Source organism: Pleurodeles waltl, chromosome 2_1 (assembly GCF_031143425.1).
Source record: "Pleurodeles waltl isolate 20211129_DDA chromosome 2_1, aPleWal1.hap1.20221129, whole genome shotgun sequence".
Classification (NCBI taxonomy): Eukaryota; Metazoa; Chordata; class Amphibia; order Caudata; family Salamandridae; genus Pleurodeles; species Pleurodeles waltl.
This window is the reverse complement of record NC_090438.1, coordinates 5,968,816-5,987,323: the sequence shown is the minus strand read 5'-3', so window position 1 is coordinate 5,987,323 and position 18,508 is coordinate 5,968,816.

Sequence of the window (18,508 nt, the reverse complement as noted above, 5' to 3'; positions counted from 1 at the left end):
CTCCTGCAGTGGCAAAGGCCCTCCTGGGAATATTTTCCAGGGTGGGCTTCCCAAAGGAAGTAGTATCAGACAGAGGAAGCAATTTCATGTCTGCATACTTAAAGGCCATGTGGAAGGAGTGTGGTGTAACTTACAAGTTCACAACACCCTATCATCCACAAACAAATGGACTGGTGGAGAGATTTAATAAAACTCTCAAAGGCATGATTATGGGACTCCCTGAAAAACTCCGCAGGAGATGGGATATCCTTCTACCATGCCTCCTTTTTGCCTACAGGGAGGTACCCCAGAAAGGAGTGGGCTTCAGCCCCTTTGAACTTCTTTTTGGACACCCTGTTAGGGGTCCACTCACACTTGTAAAGGAGGGTTGGGAACAACCTTTAAAAGCTCCTAAGCAGGATATTGTGGACTATGTACTTGGCCTCAGATCAAGGATGGCTGAGTACATGAAAAAGGCCAGTAAAAACCTTCAGGCCAGCCAAGAGCTCCAGAAGCAATGGCATGATCAGAAGGCTGTTTTGGTTCAGTACCAACCAGGGCAGAAAGTGTGGGTCTTGGAGCCTGTGGCCCCAAGAGCACTCCAAGATAAATGGAGTGGTCCACACACAATTGTTGAAAAGAAGGGTGAAGTCACCTACTTGGTTGACTTAGGCACTGCCAGGAGTCCCCTTAGGGTGCTCCATGTCAACCGCCTGAAACCCTACTATGACAGGGCTGATCTCACCCTGCTCATGGCAACAGATGAGGGACAGGAAGAAGACAGTGATCCTCTACCTGATCTCTTCTCTTCCACAGAACAAGATGCTCTTGTGGAAGGGGTAGTTTTGGCTGATTGTCTTACTGCTGAGCAGAAAGATAATTGCATAAATCTCCTAGGACAATTTTCAGAACTCTTCTCCATTGTGCCAGGCACCACTTCTTGGTGTGAGCACACTATAGATACTGGAGACAGTTTACCTGTCAAAAGTAAGATCTATAGGCAGCCTGACCATGTCAGGGACTGCATAAAGCAAGAAGTTCAGAAGATGTTGGAACTAGGAGTGGTTGAGCACTCTGACAGTCCATGGGCTTCTCCTGTGGTACTGGTACCAAAACCCAATTCTAAAGATGGAAAGAAGGAAATGAGGTTTTGTGTAGACTATAGAGGTCTCAACTTGGTAACCAAAACAGATGCTCACCCTATACCCAGGGCAGATGAGCTAATAGATACACTGGCATCTGCCAAGTATCTAAGCACTTTTGATTTGACTGCAGGGTATTGGCAGATCAAAATGTCAGAAGATGCTAAACCTAAGACTGCATTTTCTACCATTGGAGGACATTACCAGTTTACTGTAATGCCTTTTGGTTTGAAAAATGCACCTGCCACTTTTCAGAGGTTGGTGAACACAGTCCTGCAAGGGCTGGAAGCTTTCAGTGCAGCATATTTGGATGATATAGCTGTCTTTAGCTCCAGCTGGGATGATCACCTGGTCCACCTTTGGAAAGTTTTGGAGGCCCTGCAAAAGGCAGGCCTCACTATCAAGGCTTCAAAGTGCCAGATAGGGCAGGGTAAGGTGGTTTATCTGGGACACCTTGTTGGTGGGGAACAGATTGCACCACTTCAGGGGAAAATCCAAACTATTATTGATTGGATTCCCCCTACCACTCAGACTCAGGTGAGAGCCTTCCTAGGCCTCACTGGGTATTACAGGAGGTTCATTAAGAACTATGGCTCCATTGCAGCCCCTCTTAATGACCTCACATCCAAGAAAATGCCTAAAAAGGTATTATGGACAGCAAACTGTCAGAAAGCTTTTGAGGAGCTGAAGCAGGCCATGTGCTCTGCACCTGTCCTGAAAAGCCCTTGTTACTCTAAAAAATTCTATGTCCAAACTGATGCATCTGAATTAGGAGTAGGGGCAGTCCTATCACAACTTAATTCTGAGGGCCAGGATCAACCTGTTGCTTTTATTAGTAGAAGGTTGACCCCTAGAGAAAAGCGTTGGTCTGCCATTGAGAGGGAGGCCTTTGCTGTGGTCTGGGCTCTGAAGAAGTTGAGGCCATACCTGTTTGGCACTCACTTCATTGTTCAGACAGACCACAAACCTCTACTTTGGCTAAAACAAATGAAAGGTGAAAATCCTAAATTGTTGAGGTGGTCCATATCCCTACAGGGAATGGACTATACAGTGGAACATAGACCTGGGAGTAGCCACTCCAATGCAGATGGACTCTCCAGATATTTCCACTTAGACAATGAAGACTCATCAGGTAATGGCTAGTCTTATTGTCCTTCGTTTGGGGGGGGGTTGTGTAGGAAAGTACCATCTTGCCTGGCATGTTACCCCCATTTTTCACTGTATATATGTTGTTTTAGTTGTATGTGTCACTGGGACCCTGGTAACCCAGGGCCCCAGTGCTCATAAGTGTGCCTGTATGTGTTACCTGTGTAGTGACTAACTGTCTCACTGAGGCTCTGCTAATCAGAACCTCAGTGGTTATGCTCTCTCATTTCTTTCCAAATTGTCACTGACAGGCTAGTGACCATTTTTACCAATTTACATTGGCTTACTGGAACACCCTTATAATCCCCTAGTATATGGTACTGAGGTACCCAGGGTATTGGGGTTCCAGGAGATCCCTATGGGCTGCAGCATTTCTTTTGCCACCCATAGGGAGCTCTGACAATTCTTACACAGGCCTGCCACTGCAGCCTGAGTGAAATAACGTCCACGTTATTTCACAGCCATTTTACACTGCACTTAAGTAACTTATAAGTCACCTATATGTCTAACCTTTACCTGGTAAAGGTTAGGTGCAAAGTTACTTAGTGTGAGGGCACCCTGGCACTAGCCAAGGTGCCCCCACATTGTTCAGAGCCAATTCACTGAACTTTGTGAGTGCGGGGACACCATTACACGCGTGCACTACATATAGGTCACTACCTATATGTAGCTTCACCATGGTAACTCCGAATATGGCCATGTAACATGTCTATGATCATGGAATTGCCCCCTCTATGCCATCCTGGCATTGTTGGTACAATTCCATGATCCCAGTGGTCTGTAGCACAGACCCTGGTACTGCCAGACTGCCCTTCCTGGGGTTTCTCTGCAGCTGCTGCTGCTGCCAACCCCTCAGACAGGCATCTGCCCTCCTGGGGTCCAGCCAGGCCTGGCCCAGGATGGCAGAACAAAGAACTTCCTCTGAGAGAGGGTGTGACACCCTCTCCCTTTGGAAAATGGTGTGAAGGCAGGGGAGGAGTAGCCTCCCCCAGCCTCTGGAAATGCTTTGTTGGGCACAGATGTGCCCAATTCTGCATAAGCCAGTCTACACCGGTTCAGGGACCCCTTAGCCCCTGCTCTGGCGCGAAACTGGACAAAGGAAAGGGGAGTGACCACTCCCCTGACCTGCACCTCCCCTGGGAGGTGTCCAGAGCTCCTCCAGTGTGCTCCAGACCTCTGCCATCTTGGAAACAGAGGTGCTGCTGGCACACTGGACTGCTCTGAGTGGCCAGTGCCACCAGGTGACGTCAGAGACTCCTTGTGATAGGCTCCTTCAGGTGTTAGTAGCCTTTCCTCTCTCCTAGGTAGCCAAACCCTCTTTTCTGGCTATTTAGGGTCTCTGTCTCTGGGGAAACTTCAGATAACGAATGCATGAGCTCAGCCGAGTTCCTCTGCATCTCCCTCTTCACCTTCTGATAAGGAATCGACCGCTGACCGCGCTGGAAGCCTGCAAACCTGCAACATAGTAGCAAAGACGACTACTGCAACTCTGTAACGCTGATCCTGCCGCCTTCTCGACTGTTTTCCTGCTTGTGCATGCTGTGGGGGTAGCCTGCCTCCTCTCTGCACCAGAAGCTCCGAAGAAATCTCCCGTGGGTCGACGGAATCTTCCCCCTGCAACCGCAGGCACCAAAAAGCTGCATTACCGGTCCCTTGGGTCTCCTCTCAGCACGACGAGCGAGGTCCCTCGAATCCAGCGACACCGTCCAAGTGACCCCCACAGTCCAGTGACTCTTCAGCCCAAGTTTGGTGGAGGTAAGTCCTTGCCTCACCTCGCTGGGCTGCATTGCTGGGAACCGCGACTTTGCAAGCTTCTCCGGCCCCTGTGCACTTCCGGCGGAAATCCTGTGTGCACAGCCAAGCCTGGGTCCACGGCACTCTAACCTGCATTGCACGACTTTCTAAGTTGGTCTCCGGCGACGTGGGACTCCTTTGTGCAACTTCGGCGAGCACCGTTTCACGCATCCTCGTAGTGCCTGTTGCTGGCACTTCTCCGGGTGCTACCTGCTTCAGTGAGGGCTCTTTGTCTTGCTCGACGTCCCCTCTCCCTGCAGGTCCAATTTGCGACCTTCTGGTCCCTCCTGGGCCCCAGCAGCGTCCAAAAACGCCAAACGCACGATTTGCGTGTAGCAAGGCTTGTTGGCGTCCATCCGGCGGGAAAACACTTCTGCACGACTCTCCAAGGCGTGGGGGATCCATCCTCCAAAGGGGAAGTCTCTAGCCCTTGTCGTTCCTGCAGTATTCACAGTTCTTCAGCCTAGTAAGAGCTTCTTTGCACCAACCGCTGGCATTTCTTGGGCATCTGCCCATCTCCGAGCTGCTTGTGACTTTTGGACTTGGTCCCCTTGTTCCACAGGTACCTTCAGACAGGAATCCATCGTTGTTGCATTGCTGATTTGTGTTTTCCTTGCATTCTCCCTCTAACACGACTATTTTGTCCTTAGGGGAACTTTGGTGCACTTTGCACTCACTTTTCAGGGTCTTGGGGAGGGTTATTTTTCTAACTCTCACTATTTCCTAATAGTCCCAGCGACCCTCTACAAGGTCACATAGGTTTGGGGTCCATTCGTGGTTCGCATTCCACTTCTGGAGTATATGGTTTGTGTTGCCCCTATTCCTATGTTTCCCCATTGCATCCTATTGTAACTATACATTGTTTGCACTGTTTTCTAAGACTATACTGCATATTTTTGCTATTGTGTATATATATCTTGTGTATATTTCCTATCCTCTTACTGAGGGTACACTCTAAGATACTTTGGCATATTGTCATAAAAATAAAGTACCTTTATTTTTAGTATAACTGTGTATTGTGTTTTCTTATGATATTGTGCATATGACACTAAGTGGTACTGTAGTAGCTTCACACGTCTCCTAGTTCAGCCTAAGCTGCTCTGCTAAGCTACCATTATCTATCAGCCTAAGCTGCTAGACACCCTATACACTAATAAGGGATAACTGGGCCTGGTGCAAGGTGCAAGTACCCCTTGGTACTCACTACAAGCCAGTCCAGCCTCCTACACTGGTGCCCTCGGTGTCTGTGTCAGTGCCCACCGGGGCCTGGTGACCTGCAGCTCCCTCCTGCTCCGACGCCAAATCTCCTCCGCCTGATGATGCTAAAACACAAGAAGACAAAGATTTAGGGTGGGGGGAAAAATTAAACTAAGTTGAGTGCATGCCTTAGCAATACCCTTTGCGGAGAGGATAGACACAGGTGCCTCGTGCACTAAGTCGCGAACTTGGGGTACACTACTCAGCACTTCTGACTAGGCAAACAGGTCTAGGGACAACACACGCGCATATGGGTGATGCTGGAGCATGGGTAGCTGCACTTGGCACCCTACAGAGGTGGGGGGCGGGGGCACAGGGCCATGCCTAAGGGAGCGGACTACACTACAGAGAGCGCCCTGGCCTAATGTCACCCACAGCCCTCCTCCCCCACCCAGACGCCTCCAATGCGCATACAGATAGGAGAATGTGCGGATACCCACCCCCTTGTGTCTGCTGTGCTGTCCTCAAGCGCCCATCCAAATTAGGGTAGGCCACCGCCAGGATCCGGGACAGCAGGGGGGTCATGGTGCGACTGGCACCCCTCCTAGGTCGGGAGGCCATCCCCAGCAGTGTTTCTGCGGTCTTCCTCGTTCCGCGGCGGATGTCCTCCCACCTCTTGCGGCAGTGGGTGCCCCGTCTGTTGTGGACCCCCAAGTTCCGGACTTCCTCGGCGATGGCACGCCAAATATCGATTTTCTGGTGGGCGCTGACCTGTTTGACATGTACAGGGTGGGAAAGAGAAACCGTCACATATCTGCATGTTTGGAGTACATGCCCCCCCCTCCCCAACCTTGTCATGGTTCCCATTCTCTCATCTGTCGTGCGTTGCACTCCTCATTCCCTCCACACCCCACCAACTTACATCCCCCCCCCCTCCACACAGGCATAACCCATTCAATGTGCACTGAGTGTACTCACCTGTTGGTCTGGAGGACCGTAGAGTAGCGCATACTGGGGGAGGACCCCATCCACGAGCTTCTCCAACTCTTCTGAACTGAAGGCGGGGGCCCTTTCACCAGTAGCAGCAGCCATTGTCACTTCCAGACCGAGTTCACAGCAGCACTTGCAGTATGGGTCCTCTCCTGTGGATGATCAGGTCTCGAATGATTGAGCAGATAGAAAATGGCGGTCACGCCCGCGGCGGTGCGTACCGCGGCGGTGCGTCCCGCGACCGCCGGCGCACATCGTCATTGGCTCCTGAAACCCATAGGCTTCAATGTTAACCAATGCGTCTTCGCACAGCGGTCTTCGACCGCCTACCGCCACGGTGTGCCCCGCCAGCGCAGTGACCTCACATCCCATTGTCCCACTTCACAGGTCAGGCATCCGCCATTTCAAGGGCCCACATGGCTTAATTTCTAATGCGTCACACAGGCCTAGGCCTTGCAATGGCACACATACAAACATATCAAACCATATATTTACCTGTACTGTGCAAGCTGTGTTGTACGTACCTGTGAGTGGATTGACTCTGTACTCCATATTCTCCTTCCTAGGCACCGTCCGCTGGGACTAGCGATGAGAAGGAGGAATCCTCGCGTGTACCGGCCGCTGGTGCACGCGTCGACAATGGAAGAACGCCATATAATACTACGATACCGACTTGACCGTGCCTGCATCCATGAACTGTGTGCCCAGCTGGAGCCAGCCCTGATGTCCCCCATCCGCCAACCCACAGGAATTCCCCCTCTGGTGCAGGTTCTGTCAGTCCTCCATTTCTTTGCAACTGGCTCATTCCAGACAACAGTGGCCATGTCATCTGGGATGTCTCAGCCTATGTTTTCCAAGATCTTATCCAGAGTGTTGTCTGCCCTGATGAAACTCATGCGGAGCTACATCATTTTCCCAGAGGAGGGTGATTTGCCTACAGTGAAAGCTGATTTCTATGCCCTTGGACACATCCCCAACATCATTGGTGCAATTGATGGGACCCATGTGGCTTTAGTCCCCCCAAATGACGATGAACAGGTGTACAGGAACAGGAAGAATTACCATTCAATGAATATCCAGGTGGTCTGTTTGGCTGACTAGTACATCTCCCATGTAAATGCCAAGTTCCCAGGGTCAGTGCATGACGCGTATGTTATGCGAAATAGCAGCATTCCCTATGTGATGGACCAGCTACAGAGACAGCGTGTGTGGCTAATAGGTGACTCTGGTTACCCCAACCTGCCGTGGCTATTGACCCCAGTGAGGAATCCCAGGACCAGGGCAGAGGAACGGTACAATGAGGCCCATGGGCGTACTAGGAGGGTGATTGAGCGAACCTTTGGGCTCCTGAAGGCCAGGTTTAGGTGCCTGCATATGACAGGTGGATCCCTAATGTACTCACCAAAGAAGGTGTGCCATATCATCGTGGCGTGCTGTATGCTCCACAACCTGGCTTTGCGACGCCAGGTGCCTTTCCTGCAGGAGGATGGTCCAGATGGTGGTGTTGTAGAAGCCGTGGAGCCTGTGGAGAGTGAAGAGGAGGAAGACTCTGAGGACGACACAGACAATAGGGACGGAGTGATACAACAGTATTTCCAGTAACACCCAGGTAAGAATCACCCACGCCATTTCACAATTGCTTATAGCCTCCTGCATCTGTACTTTCTGTAGTTCCCCACAGATGTTTTTAATTCATTTTTGCCTTTCCCTTCCCTTCTCAGTGCTGTCTGACTCAGTACCTGACTTCTGCTTGGTTCGCCCATGAAATACAGCGTATTGACATTGGTATGTTGTCATGACTAATTGACAGAACAGAAATTGAACAGTAATATGTAATACATTTGTTAACAATACAGCATGAATCAAAACAGATTTGTGTGCAAAATGTGATTTATTTACAGTCCTAGATATCGGTACATGTGATTCTAAGGGTGATGGGTGGGGGTGGAGGAATATCCATGGCAGAGTCCAGTTCTCAGTCTCACAGGTGCATTGTTCTTTTGCCTGTGGAAGGATGGAGCATAGGCAGTTCATGGTTGGACAGGGTGGCAATGTGGAACAGTGGGAAGACTTGAGGGGGTATGTCCTGCTGGCGGGGGTCTTGACATCCTACTCTGTCTTTTTTTTTGGTCTCAGGCTCCTCTTACGGGGTGGTTGTTCTTCAGCAGGAGGTGGGGTTCTGGGGGGCTGTCGAGGTGTTGGGACCTCCTGTCCACTAGCGCCGGCGGAGGTGGTAGGCTGTTCCTGGTCCGGCCTAGTGACAGGGGCCCTGTGTGGTGCACCATGGTCCCGCAACGCGTCCTCTATCCTGTGGAGGGCCAGGACGATGGTCCCCATTGCGGTCCCGATGATTCTCAGCTCCTCCCTGAACCCCATGTAGCGTTCTTCCTGCTGTGCCTGGATCTCAGTGAACCTGGCCAGTACCGTCGCCATCGTTTCTTGGGAGTGGTGGTATGCCCCCATGATGGTGGTGAGGGCCTCTTGGAGAGTGGGTTCCCTGGGCCTCTCCTTCCCCCCTTGTCGCACAGCAGCCCTCCGAGCTGCCCGGTTTCCCCCGGCCTCTGTCCCCTGGACGGTGTGCCCGCTACCACTGCCCCCAGGTCCCTGTTGTTGTTGGGGTGTTGGGTTAGCCTGGGTGCCCTGTAGTGGCGGACACACCGCTGATTGAGCTGTCCTAGAGACAGAGGCATGGGCCCGCTGGGTGGGAGCTGTGCTGGTGTTGGCAGAGGGGGTCGGGTCTGGTGTGGCCTGTGGCTGCCTGAGGGGAACCGACTGCCCAGAGGTCCCCGATGGTCCGGGCTGGTCATCAGGTTCACTGTCGACAGAGCTGCTATCCTCAGTGTGGGCCTGTTCCGGTGGTGGGATGGACACTTCTGGACCCTCCTGGCTGGTGTGTTGTCGTTCGGGTCCTGCATGGGGTAAGAGAGTTTGGTTATTGTTTCTGGGTGTGCAATAGCGTGCGTGTTATGGGTGCCCTTGTCCCCCAGTGCAGGCATTCCCTTGAGGGAGGTGTTGTGAGGGTAGTTAGGGGGGGGGGGGTTAGTGCAGTGGTCATGCTTAGGTGATGGGTGCCCATGATTTGTGTTGGCATGCAGGAGTTGGTGTTGGGATGGGTGGGTTGTGCTGGTGAGACATTGTCAGGGAGGATGTGTGCTGGGGGGTTGGGGGTGAGGGTGGGGGTGTGGGTTGGCATGCTGGTGGGGTGGGGGGGATATAGTAGTTGAGATTGGACTTACCAGAGTCCATTCCTCCGGCTACTCCTGCGAGGCCCTGAGGATGCAGGATGTTCAAGACGTCTTGCTCCCACAATGTGAATTCGGGAGGGGTGGGTGGGGGTCCGCCGCCAGTCTTCTGGACCGCGATGTTGTGCCTGGAGACCATCGATCGGACCTTCCCCTGTAGGTCGTTCCATCTTTTGCGTATGTCCTCCCTATTTCTGGGATGCTGTCCCACCGCGTTGACTCTGTCCACGATCCGCTGCCATAGCTCCGCCTTCCTAGCTATACTGGTGTGCTGCACCTGCGAGCCGAAGAGCTGGGGTTCCACTCTTAGGATTTCCTCCACCATGACCCGGAGTTCTTGGTCCGAAAAGCGTGGGTGCCTTTGGGGTGCCATGGGGTGGTGTGGGTGTGGTGTGGGGTGGTGTATGTGATGATAAGTATGTTGGTGAGTGGTGCTTTGTGCTACTATGTGGTGTGTGTGATGGTGTAGTGTGCCTCAGTGTGTCTTGATTTGGATTGTCTGCTGTGTCTCTCTCTCCTTCTCTCAGTAATTATGGTCGCAGGGGTTTGTGGGTGATGTGGGTGTGTGTTTTATAGTTGGTTGATTGTGTGGGAGTGGTGTGTGTATGTGTATCAGGTGTGTGTATTTCAAATTGTCCAATGTGGCTGTGTTTTGGTGCTGTGTGTGTATTCTGACCGCGGAGGTGTGTACCGCCAATGGAATACCGCGTTTGAATGACCGCCGTGTGGATTCGTGGGTCGTAATGGCATGGGCGTATTTCTGTTGGCGTGACGGTGGAGGTTTGGTCATCTCCAGTTTATCGCTGCCCGCTGATGTGGCGGCCTGCAGTGGAGGACGGAATTTTGGAGGTTTGGCCGTTGTGGGTCAGAATGACCGTGGCGGTTGACCGCGGCCGCGGCGGTGTTATGGCGGTCTTCTGACCGGCGGTAAGGGCCTTTTACCGCCGAGGTCAGAATGACCCCCTCAGTGTTAGAAAAATAAAGGTACTTTCTTTTGGTGACACAAATAACAAAAATAGCATAGAGGATATTCTCCCTTAGGAGGTAAGTAATACACAAATTAGATACACTAGAATGGAGAAATAGGCATAAAAACAATTAACATAGTAAAAACCACATAGAGAATAATGGGCATGGGGGAGCACAAACCATATACTAAACAAATGGAATGCAAAATTTGGTCCCCCCACCTAGGTAAGTGGAGTGTGCAGAGTGGAGCTTGGAGTACTAGGTCAGCCCAAAGGTAAGTACCACAACACCCCCCAGAGACCAGGAAAGCAGGAGTAAAACACTGAAGTTTCCCCAGAACACCCACTAATAGAAGAGGAGAAGAATGCAAAGACCAGAAGAGACTGCAAAACACCAATAGTGGATTCCTGGACAAGAAGAACTGTGAAAGAAGGGGACCAAGTCCAAGAAGCACAGCAGAGCTCAGGAAGGGCAGGAGCCCCTACCCACCAGACTGAAGGTTGAAGAAGTAAGTCGATGGTGAGGATGAAGAGTCACTGCTGCACCCCAGAACACAGAGTCGAGTTCCTGAAGGATGCAAGTGATGTCCCACGCAGGAAGGAGGATCGCAGTTGGCTTTGCGTCTTCAGATTCCACCAACAAGCCCTGGTTTACGCAAAACTTGCAGATGGCGGAAAGTGGCGGTGCCGTGGACCAGGAAGGCCCAGGAGGACTCTACTCATGAAGAGGAGTGTAGGAAAGTAGCCCTTTTCTAGACTTTTTGCCAGTTTGTTATACTGTTTGTCAGTGTGTTTGACTGTGTTCACTGGGATCCTGCTAACCAGGACCCCAGTGATTATGTTCTCTCTCCCCTAACACTCTGTATTTCAATCCACATTTGGCATCCTGGTGCCCCTTCTAAGTCCCTAGTATATGATACCTAGGTACACAGGGCATTGGATTTCCAGAGAATCCCTATGGGCGGCAGCATGTATTTTTCAACCCATAGGAAGCCCATGCAAAGTGCCTGCAGGTCTGCCAGTGGAGCCTGCGTGAAAAGGTGCAATCACCCTTTCACTGCCATTTTTCACTACACCAGCTCACCTATAAGTCACCCCTAAGGCAGGCCTTCCAGCCCAGAGGGCTGGGTGCAAAGTATGGGTGTGTGAGGGTACCCCTGCACTAGCAGAGGTGCCCCCACAACTCAGGACCATTTTCCCAGACTTCGGGGTATCAAACATGTAGGTATCATATCCCTATGATTTTGCAAGGACTGGTTGTATGATCCCATACACTCTGGGGGCTCCTTAGAGGACCCTCATTACTGCCATGACAGCATTCTGAGATTTTCCAGGCAGCCCCAACTGCTGCCACCTCTCAGACAGGTTTATGCCCTCCTGTTGCTTGAGCAACTCGAGCCCAGGAAGGCAGAACAAAGCATGTCCTTTGGGAGAGGGGTGTTACACCCTCTCCCTTTGGAAATAGGTGTTACAGGCTTGGGAGGGGTAGCCTCCCCAAGCCACTGGTAATGCTTTGAAGGGCATAATTGGTGCCCTCATTGCATAAAACAGTCTACACCGGTTCAAGGAACCCCAGTCCCTGCTCTGTTACAAAACTGGACAAAGGAAAGGGGAGTGACCACTCCTGTGTCCATCACCACCAGGGGTGGTGCTCAGACCTCCTCCAGAGGGTCTCCGGGTTTTGCCATCTAGGAAACAAGGGTGGCAGGGAACTCTGGGAGCATCTGAGTGGCCAGGCCAGGCAGGTGACGTCAGAGCCCCCTTCTGATTGGTGCTTACCTAGTTAGGTGACCAATGCCCCTCTCAGGGCTATTTAGGGTCTCTCTCTTGGGTGGTTCCTCAGATTTGGCTTGCAAGACTCCAGCAGTATTTCTCTGCTGCCTTCACTTTGACTTCTGGATATCAAACATGACGATATTCGGAGTTACCATTATGTAACTAGACATAGGTATTGACCAGGTATTCACAAAGGTAAATTATGAGTAGTATTTTTACATATGCACCTGGGGTGGAATCTTTGCACTTCGGGCGGAATCTCTACTCCGAGAGCAGAGATACCACTCGGCACCCGGAGTGTAATCTCCCCACACGGAGTGTACACTCTGCACCCGGAGTGGAATCTCCACACTCGGAGTGTACTCTCTGCACCCAGAGTGTAATCTCCCCACACGGAGTGTACACTCTGCACCCGGAGTGGAATCTCCACACTCGGAGTGTACTCTCTGCACCCGGAGTGGAATCTCCCCACACGGAGAGTACTCTCTGCACCCGGAGTGTAATCTCCCCACACGGAGTGTACTGTCTGCTCCCGGAGTGAAATCTCCACACTCGGGTGGATCTCTGCCCCAAGTGCAGAGATTCCACTCTGACTGCGGAGATTCTGCCCAGAGTGCAGACCTAAAGATGCTACTCATAATTTACCTTCGCGAATACCAAAAAGTTATAAACTTAGTGCCAGATTTAAGTGCAGTGCCATTTTTCTTGCGCCTCTAAGCTCTCCCCCAACGCTACCATGTGTGTGCTGCATCTAAGATACAGTGAACCATGGCTGTAGTTAGAGAACTTGCTTCATAATTCTTTAGGCCAGTTGAGAGTTTTGCAGGATTAGTGTCAAAAATCTTGGCGCTAATCCTGCAAAGCCCCTTGAGGCCCATTGTAAACAATTGAGTGCCTCCTTTAAACTCCTGCTCTGTGTAGGCATTAAAGGTGCCAAAAGATGCAAAAACATCTCTTAGATTTCTTTGCGCCATTTTTTGGCTCCCCTAATGGGGAAACTCCCCCTTTGCATACATTATGCCTGGTAATTTGTAAATTCGGCACAGCGATTTTGGCCATGTTGTGCCACATTAGCATTAAAAAAATGACACTAATGTGGCGCAAGGAGGTGATAGGGGCTCTTAAATCTGCCCTTTACACTTTAGACCTAAACCTAGATCAAAACCCTAAGTTTACCTGTGTGATCAGGCCCCAGGCTAGCAGAGCCTCATGTACTTTGCTCTGTAGAATATCTAAGATAAGAGTTAGAACAACAGATCGCCTCACTGGTAGGAATGCAAGATGGACTAACAGTGTATTCTGATTGTTGGATCTGGGTTACTGAAGCTGTGGACTACCAAGGTATGGGTTTCTTACAATAATAGCTTTAGGAAGGACACCGCATCATCGGTGGATTTAAACGCCCAGACGTAGTTGAGTTCTAGACAAAGAAATGAGAGAATATGGTCAATTAAAATCGACCCAAGAGCCATGAGAGTATCAAGAAATGTCATACTAGCCGGATACCTTTATGGACACCAGATGTGCTCACCTCGAGCAGACACCTGAGAGGGTCAGTTTTCAAAGAAAGCAAACATTTTCTGAATTGTGATCCCTTAGTCAGAAATAAGATGCTAGAAGTCATTTAAATGAAGCGTTACAATATTCTGCAGTCACTTAGTTGCATCATGGAGGGAAAACCTTCCAGGAAACAATATGAATATTTTTGATGAGAGTATCCCCCACCCTAACCGCCAGAAGGAAAGAATCATATCCCTAGCTCTTGGAAAAGATGAATATCAGTTTCTTGTAATCAGAATAACATGGATAGGAGAGACAGCCATGAATGATACCAGCCTGTTATGCTATTTTCTCTCAGATATGGAAAAGGTATATGTCACAAGTGTAGGAAAGTACCATCTTGCCTGGAATGTTACCCCCATTTTTCACTGTATATATGTTGTTTTAAGTTGTATGTGTCACTGGGACCCTGTTCTCCAGGGCCCCAGTGCTCATAAGTGTGCCTGAATGTGTTACCTGTGTAGTGACTAACTGTCTCACTGAGGCTCTGCTAATCAGAACCTCAGTGGTTATGCTCTCTCATTTCTTTCCAAATTGTCACTAACAGGCTAGTGACCATTTTTACCAATTTACATTGGCTTACTGGAACACCCTTATAATTCCCTAGTATATGGTACTGAGGTACCCAGGGTATTGGGGTTCCAGGAGATCCCTATGGGCTGCAGCATTTCTTTTGCCACCCATAGGGAGCTCTGACAACTCTTACACAGGCCTGCCACTGCAGCCTGAGTGAAATAACGTCCACGTTATTTCACAGCCATTTTACATTGCACTTAAGTAACTTATAAGTCACCTATATGTCTAACCTTTACCTGGTAAAGGTTAGGTGCAAAGTTACTTAGTGTGAGGGCACCCTGGCACTAGCCAAGGTGCCCCCACATTGTTCAGAGCCAATTCCCTGAACTTTGTGAGTGCGGGGACACCATTACACGCGTGCACTACATATAGGTCACTACCTATATGTAGCTTCACAATGGTAACTCCGAATATGGCCATGTAACATGTCTATGATCATGGAATTGCCCCCTCTATGCCATCCTGGCATAGTTGGCACAATCCCATGATCCCAGTGGTCTGTAGCACAGACCCTGGTACTGCCAAACTGCCCTTCCTGGGGTTTCACTGCAGCTGCTGCCAACCCCTCAGACAGGCATCTGCCCTCCTGGGGTCCAGCCAGGCCTGGCCCAGGATGGCAGAACAAAGGACTTCCTCTGAGAGAGGGTGTTACACCCTCTCCCTTTGGAAAATGGTGTGAAGGCAGGGGAGGAGTAGCCTCCCCCAGCCTCTGGAAATGCTTTCTTGGGCACAGATGTGCCCAATTCTGCATAAGCCAGTCTACACCGGTTCAGGGACCCCCTAGCCCCTGCTCTGGCGCGAAACTGGACAAAGGAAAGGGGAGTGACCACTCCCCTGACCTGCACCTCCCTTGGGAGGTGTCCAGAGCTCCTCCAGTGTGCTCCAGACCTCTGCCATCTTGGAAACAGAGGTGCTGCTGGCACACTGGACTGCTCTGAGTGGCCAGTGCCACCAGGTGACGTCAAAGACTCCTTCTGATAGGCTCCTTCAGGTGTTAGTAGCCTATCCTCTCTCCTAAGTAGCCAAACCCTCTTTTCTGGCTATTTAGGGTCTCTGTCTCTGGGGAAACTTTAGATAACGAATGCAAGAGCTCATCCGAGTTCCTCTGCATCTCTCTCTTCACCTTCTGATAAGGAATCGACTGCTGACCGCGCTGGAAGCCTGCAAACCTGCAACATAGTAGCAAAGACGACTACTGCAACTCTGTAACGCTGATCCTGCCGCCTTCTCGACTGTTTTCCTGCTTGTGCATGCTGTGGGGGTAGTCTGCCTACTCTCTGCACCAGAAGCTCCGAAGAAATCTCCCGTGGGTCGACGGAATCTTCCCCCTGCAACCGCAGGCACCAAAAAGCTGCATTACCGGTCCCTTGGGTCTCCTCTCAGCACGACGAGCGAGGTCCCTCGAATCCAGTGACTCTGTCCAAGTGACCCCCACAGTCGAGTGACTCTTCAGTCCAAGTTTGGTGGAGGTAAGTCCTTGCCTCACCTCGCTGGGCTGCATTGCTGGGAACCGCGAATTTGCAGCTACTCCGGCCCCTGTGCACTTCCGGCGGAAATCCTTTGTGCACAGCCAAGCCTGGGTCCACGGCACTCTAACCTGCATTGCACGACTTTCTAAGTTGGTCTCCGGCGACGTGGGACTCCTTTGTGCAACTTCGGCAAGCACCGTTTCATGCATCCTAGTAGTGCCTGTTTCTGGCACTTCTCCGGGTGCTACCTGCTTTCGAGACTCCTTTGTGCAACTTCGGCGAGCACCATTTCACGCATCCTTGTAGTGCCTGTTTCTGGCACTTCTCTGGGTGCTAACTGCTGCAGAGAGAGCTCCTTGTATTTCTCGACGTCCCCTCTCTCTGCTGGTCCAATTTGCCACCTCCTGGTCCCTCCTGGGCCTCAGCAGCGTCCAAAAACGCTAACCGCACGATTTGCAGCTAGCAAGGCTTGTTGGCTTTCTTTCGGCGGGAAAACACTTCTGCACGACTCACCCCGGCGAGAGGGATCCGTCCACCAAAGGGGAAGTCTCTAGCCCTTTTCGTTCCTGCAGAAACCTCAGCTTCTTCTGTCCAGTAGAAGCTTCTTTGCACCCGCAGCTGGCATTTCCTGGGCATCTGCCCATCTCCGACTTGCTTGTGACTTTTGGACTTGGTCCCCTTGTTCCACAGGTACCCTAGATTGGAAATCCACAGTTGTTGCATTGCTGGTTTGTGTCTTTCCTGCATTATTCCTCTAACACGACTTCTTTGTCCTTAGAGGAACTTTAGTGCACTTTGCACTCACTTTTCAGGGTCTTGGGGAGGGTTATTTTTCTAACTCTCACTATTTTCTAATAGTCCCAGCGACCCTCTACAAGGTCACATAGGTTTGGGGTCCATTCGTGGTTCGCATTCCACTTTTGGAGTATATGGTTTGTGTTGCCCCTATCCCTATGTTTCCCCATTGCTTCTTATTGTAACTATACATTGTTTGTACTGTTTTCTAAGACTATACTGCATATTATTGCTATTGTGTATATATATCTTGTGTATATTTCCTATCCTCTCACTGAGGGTACACTCTAAGAACTTTGGCATATTGTCATAAAAATAAAGTACCTTTATTTTTAGTATAACTGTGTATTGTGTTTTCTTATGATATTGTGCATATGACACTAAGTGGTACTGTAGTAGCTTCACACGTCTCCTAGTTCAGCCTAAGCTGCTCTGCTAAGCTACCATTATCTATCAGCCTAAGCTGCTAGACACTCTATACACTAATAAGGGATAACTGGGCCTGGTGCAAGGTGCAAGTACCCCTTGGTACTCACTACAAGCCAGTCCAGCCTCCTACATTGGTTGTGCAGTGGTGGGATAAGTGCTTTGAGACTACTTACCACTCTTGTCATTGTACTTTTCATAAGAGAAAAATATACAAAACAAGGTCAGTGTATATACACATAGCCAAAAAGTTTTGCATTTCCTCTTTTCACTCTTTTCTAAGTGCTGAAAAGTACTTCTAACTTTCTAAAAAGTTCTAAAAAGTTTTAAAAGTTTTTTTTCTCTGTCTTTCTAAAAGCTCTGACAAACTTTTTATCTTTTACTATCACTTTAACTCTCTCTAAAAATGTCTGGCACAGGCCAAAATGTTGATCTGTCCAAACTTGCATATGACAACCTTAGCTGAAAAGAGCAAGGAGTCTCTGTATAGAGAGAGGTTTGAGTGTAAGGAAGAATCCTTCCTTGGAACTGTTACTTAACATGCTTAGAGAACAGGATAAGGCCATAGGTGCCTCATCTGTTGAAAAAGTACCTAATAGTTCCCAATCTGATTCAGGGACTCCCCCAGGAAAAGATTCAGGAAAGAAACATCCTAGCCTGCCCATTACTAGACAGTCTAGCATAGTTGGTAATGATGATGAGCCACACCATACAAATAGTGTTGTCTCACATCATAGCAAAAGCATTTATTCTCACCATACTGGTAGTAATGTTTCTGTCAGCCAAGCTGTTAGGGTGGCTTCTGTAAGGGACAGGTCTCCTTCTGTTCATTCCCATCATACCTCTGTTTCTAGGAATGTCCCTCCCACCAACCCTGATGACAGAATGTTAGAGAGGGAACTCAATAAGTTGAGGGTGGAACAAACCAGACTGAAGCTTAAAAAGCAACAGCTGGATTTGGATAGACAGTCTTTTGAATTAGAGAAGGAAAGACAGAAGTTGGGTTTAGATACCCATGGTGGCAGCAGCAGTATTCCCCATAGTCATCCTGTTAAAGAGCATGATTCCAGGAATCTGCACAAGATAGTTCCCCCTTATAAGGAGGGGGATGACATTAACAAGTGGTTTGCTGCACTTGAGAGGGTCTGTGTTGTACAGGATGTCCCTCAAACGCAGTGGTCTGCTATCCTATGGCTATCATTTAGTGGAAAAGGTAGGGATAGGCTCCTTACTGTGAAAGAAAATGATGCTAATAATTTCCAAGTTCTTAAGAATGCACTCCTGGATGGTTATGGCTTAACCACTGAACAGTACAAGATAGAGTTCAGAGAGACCAAAAAGGAGTCTTCACAAGACTGGGTTGATTTCATTGACCATTCAGTGAAGGCCTTGGAGGGGTGGTTACATGGCAGTAAAGTTACTGATTATGACAGCCTGTATAACTTAAT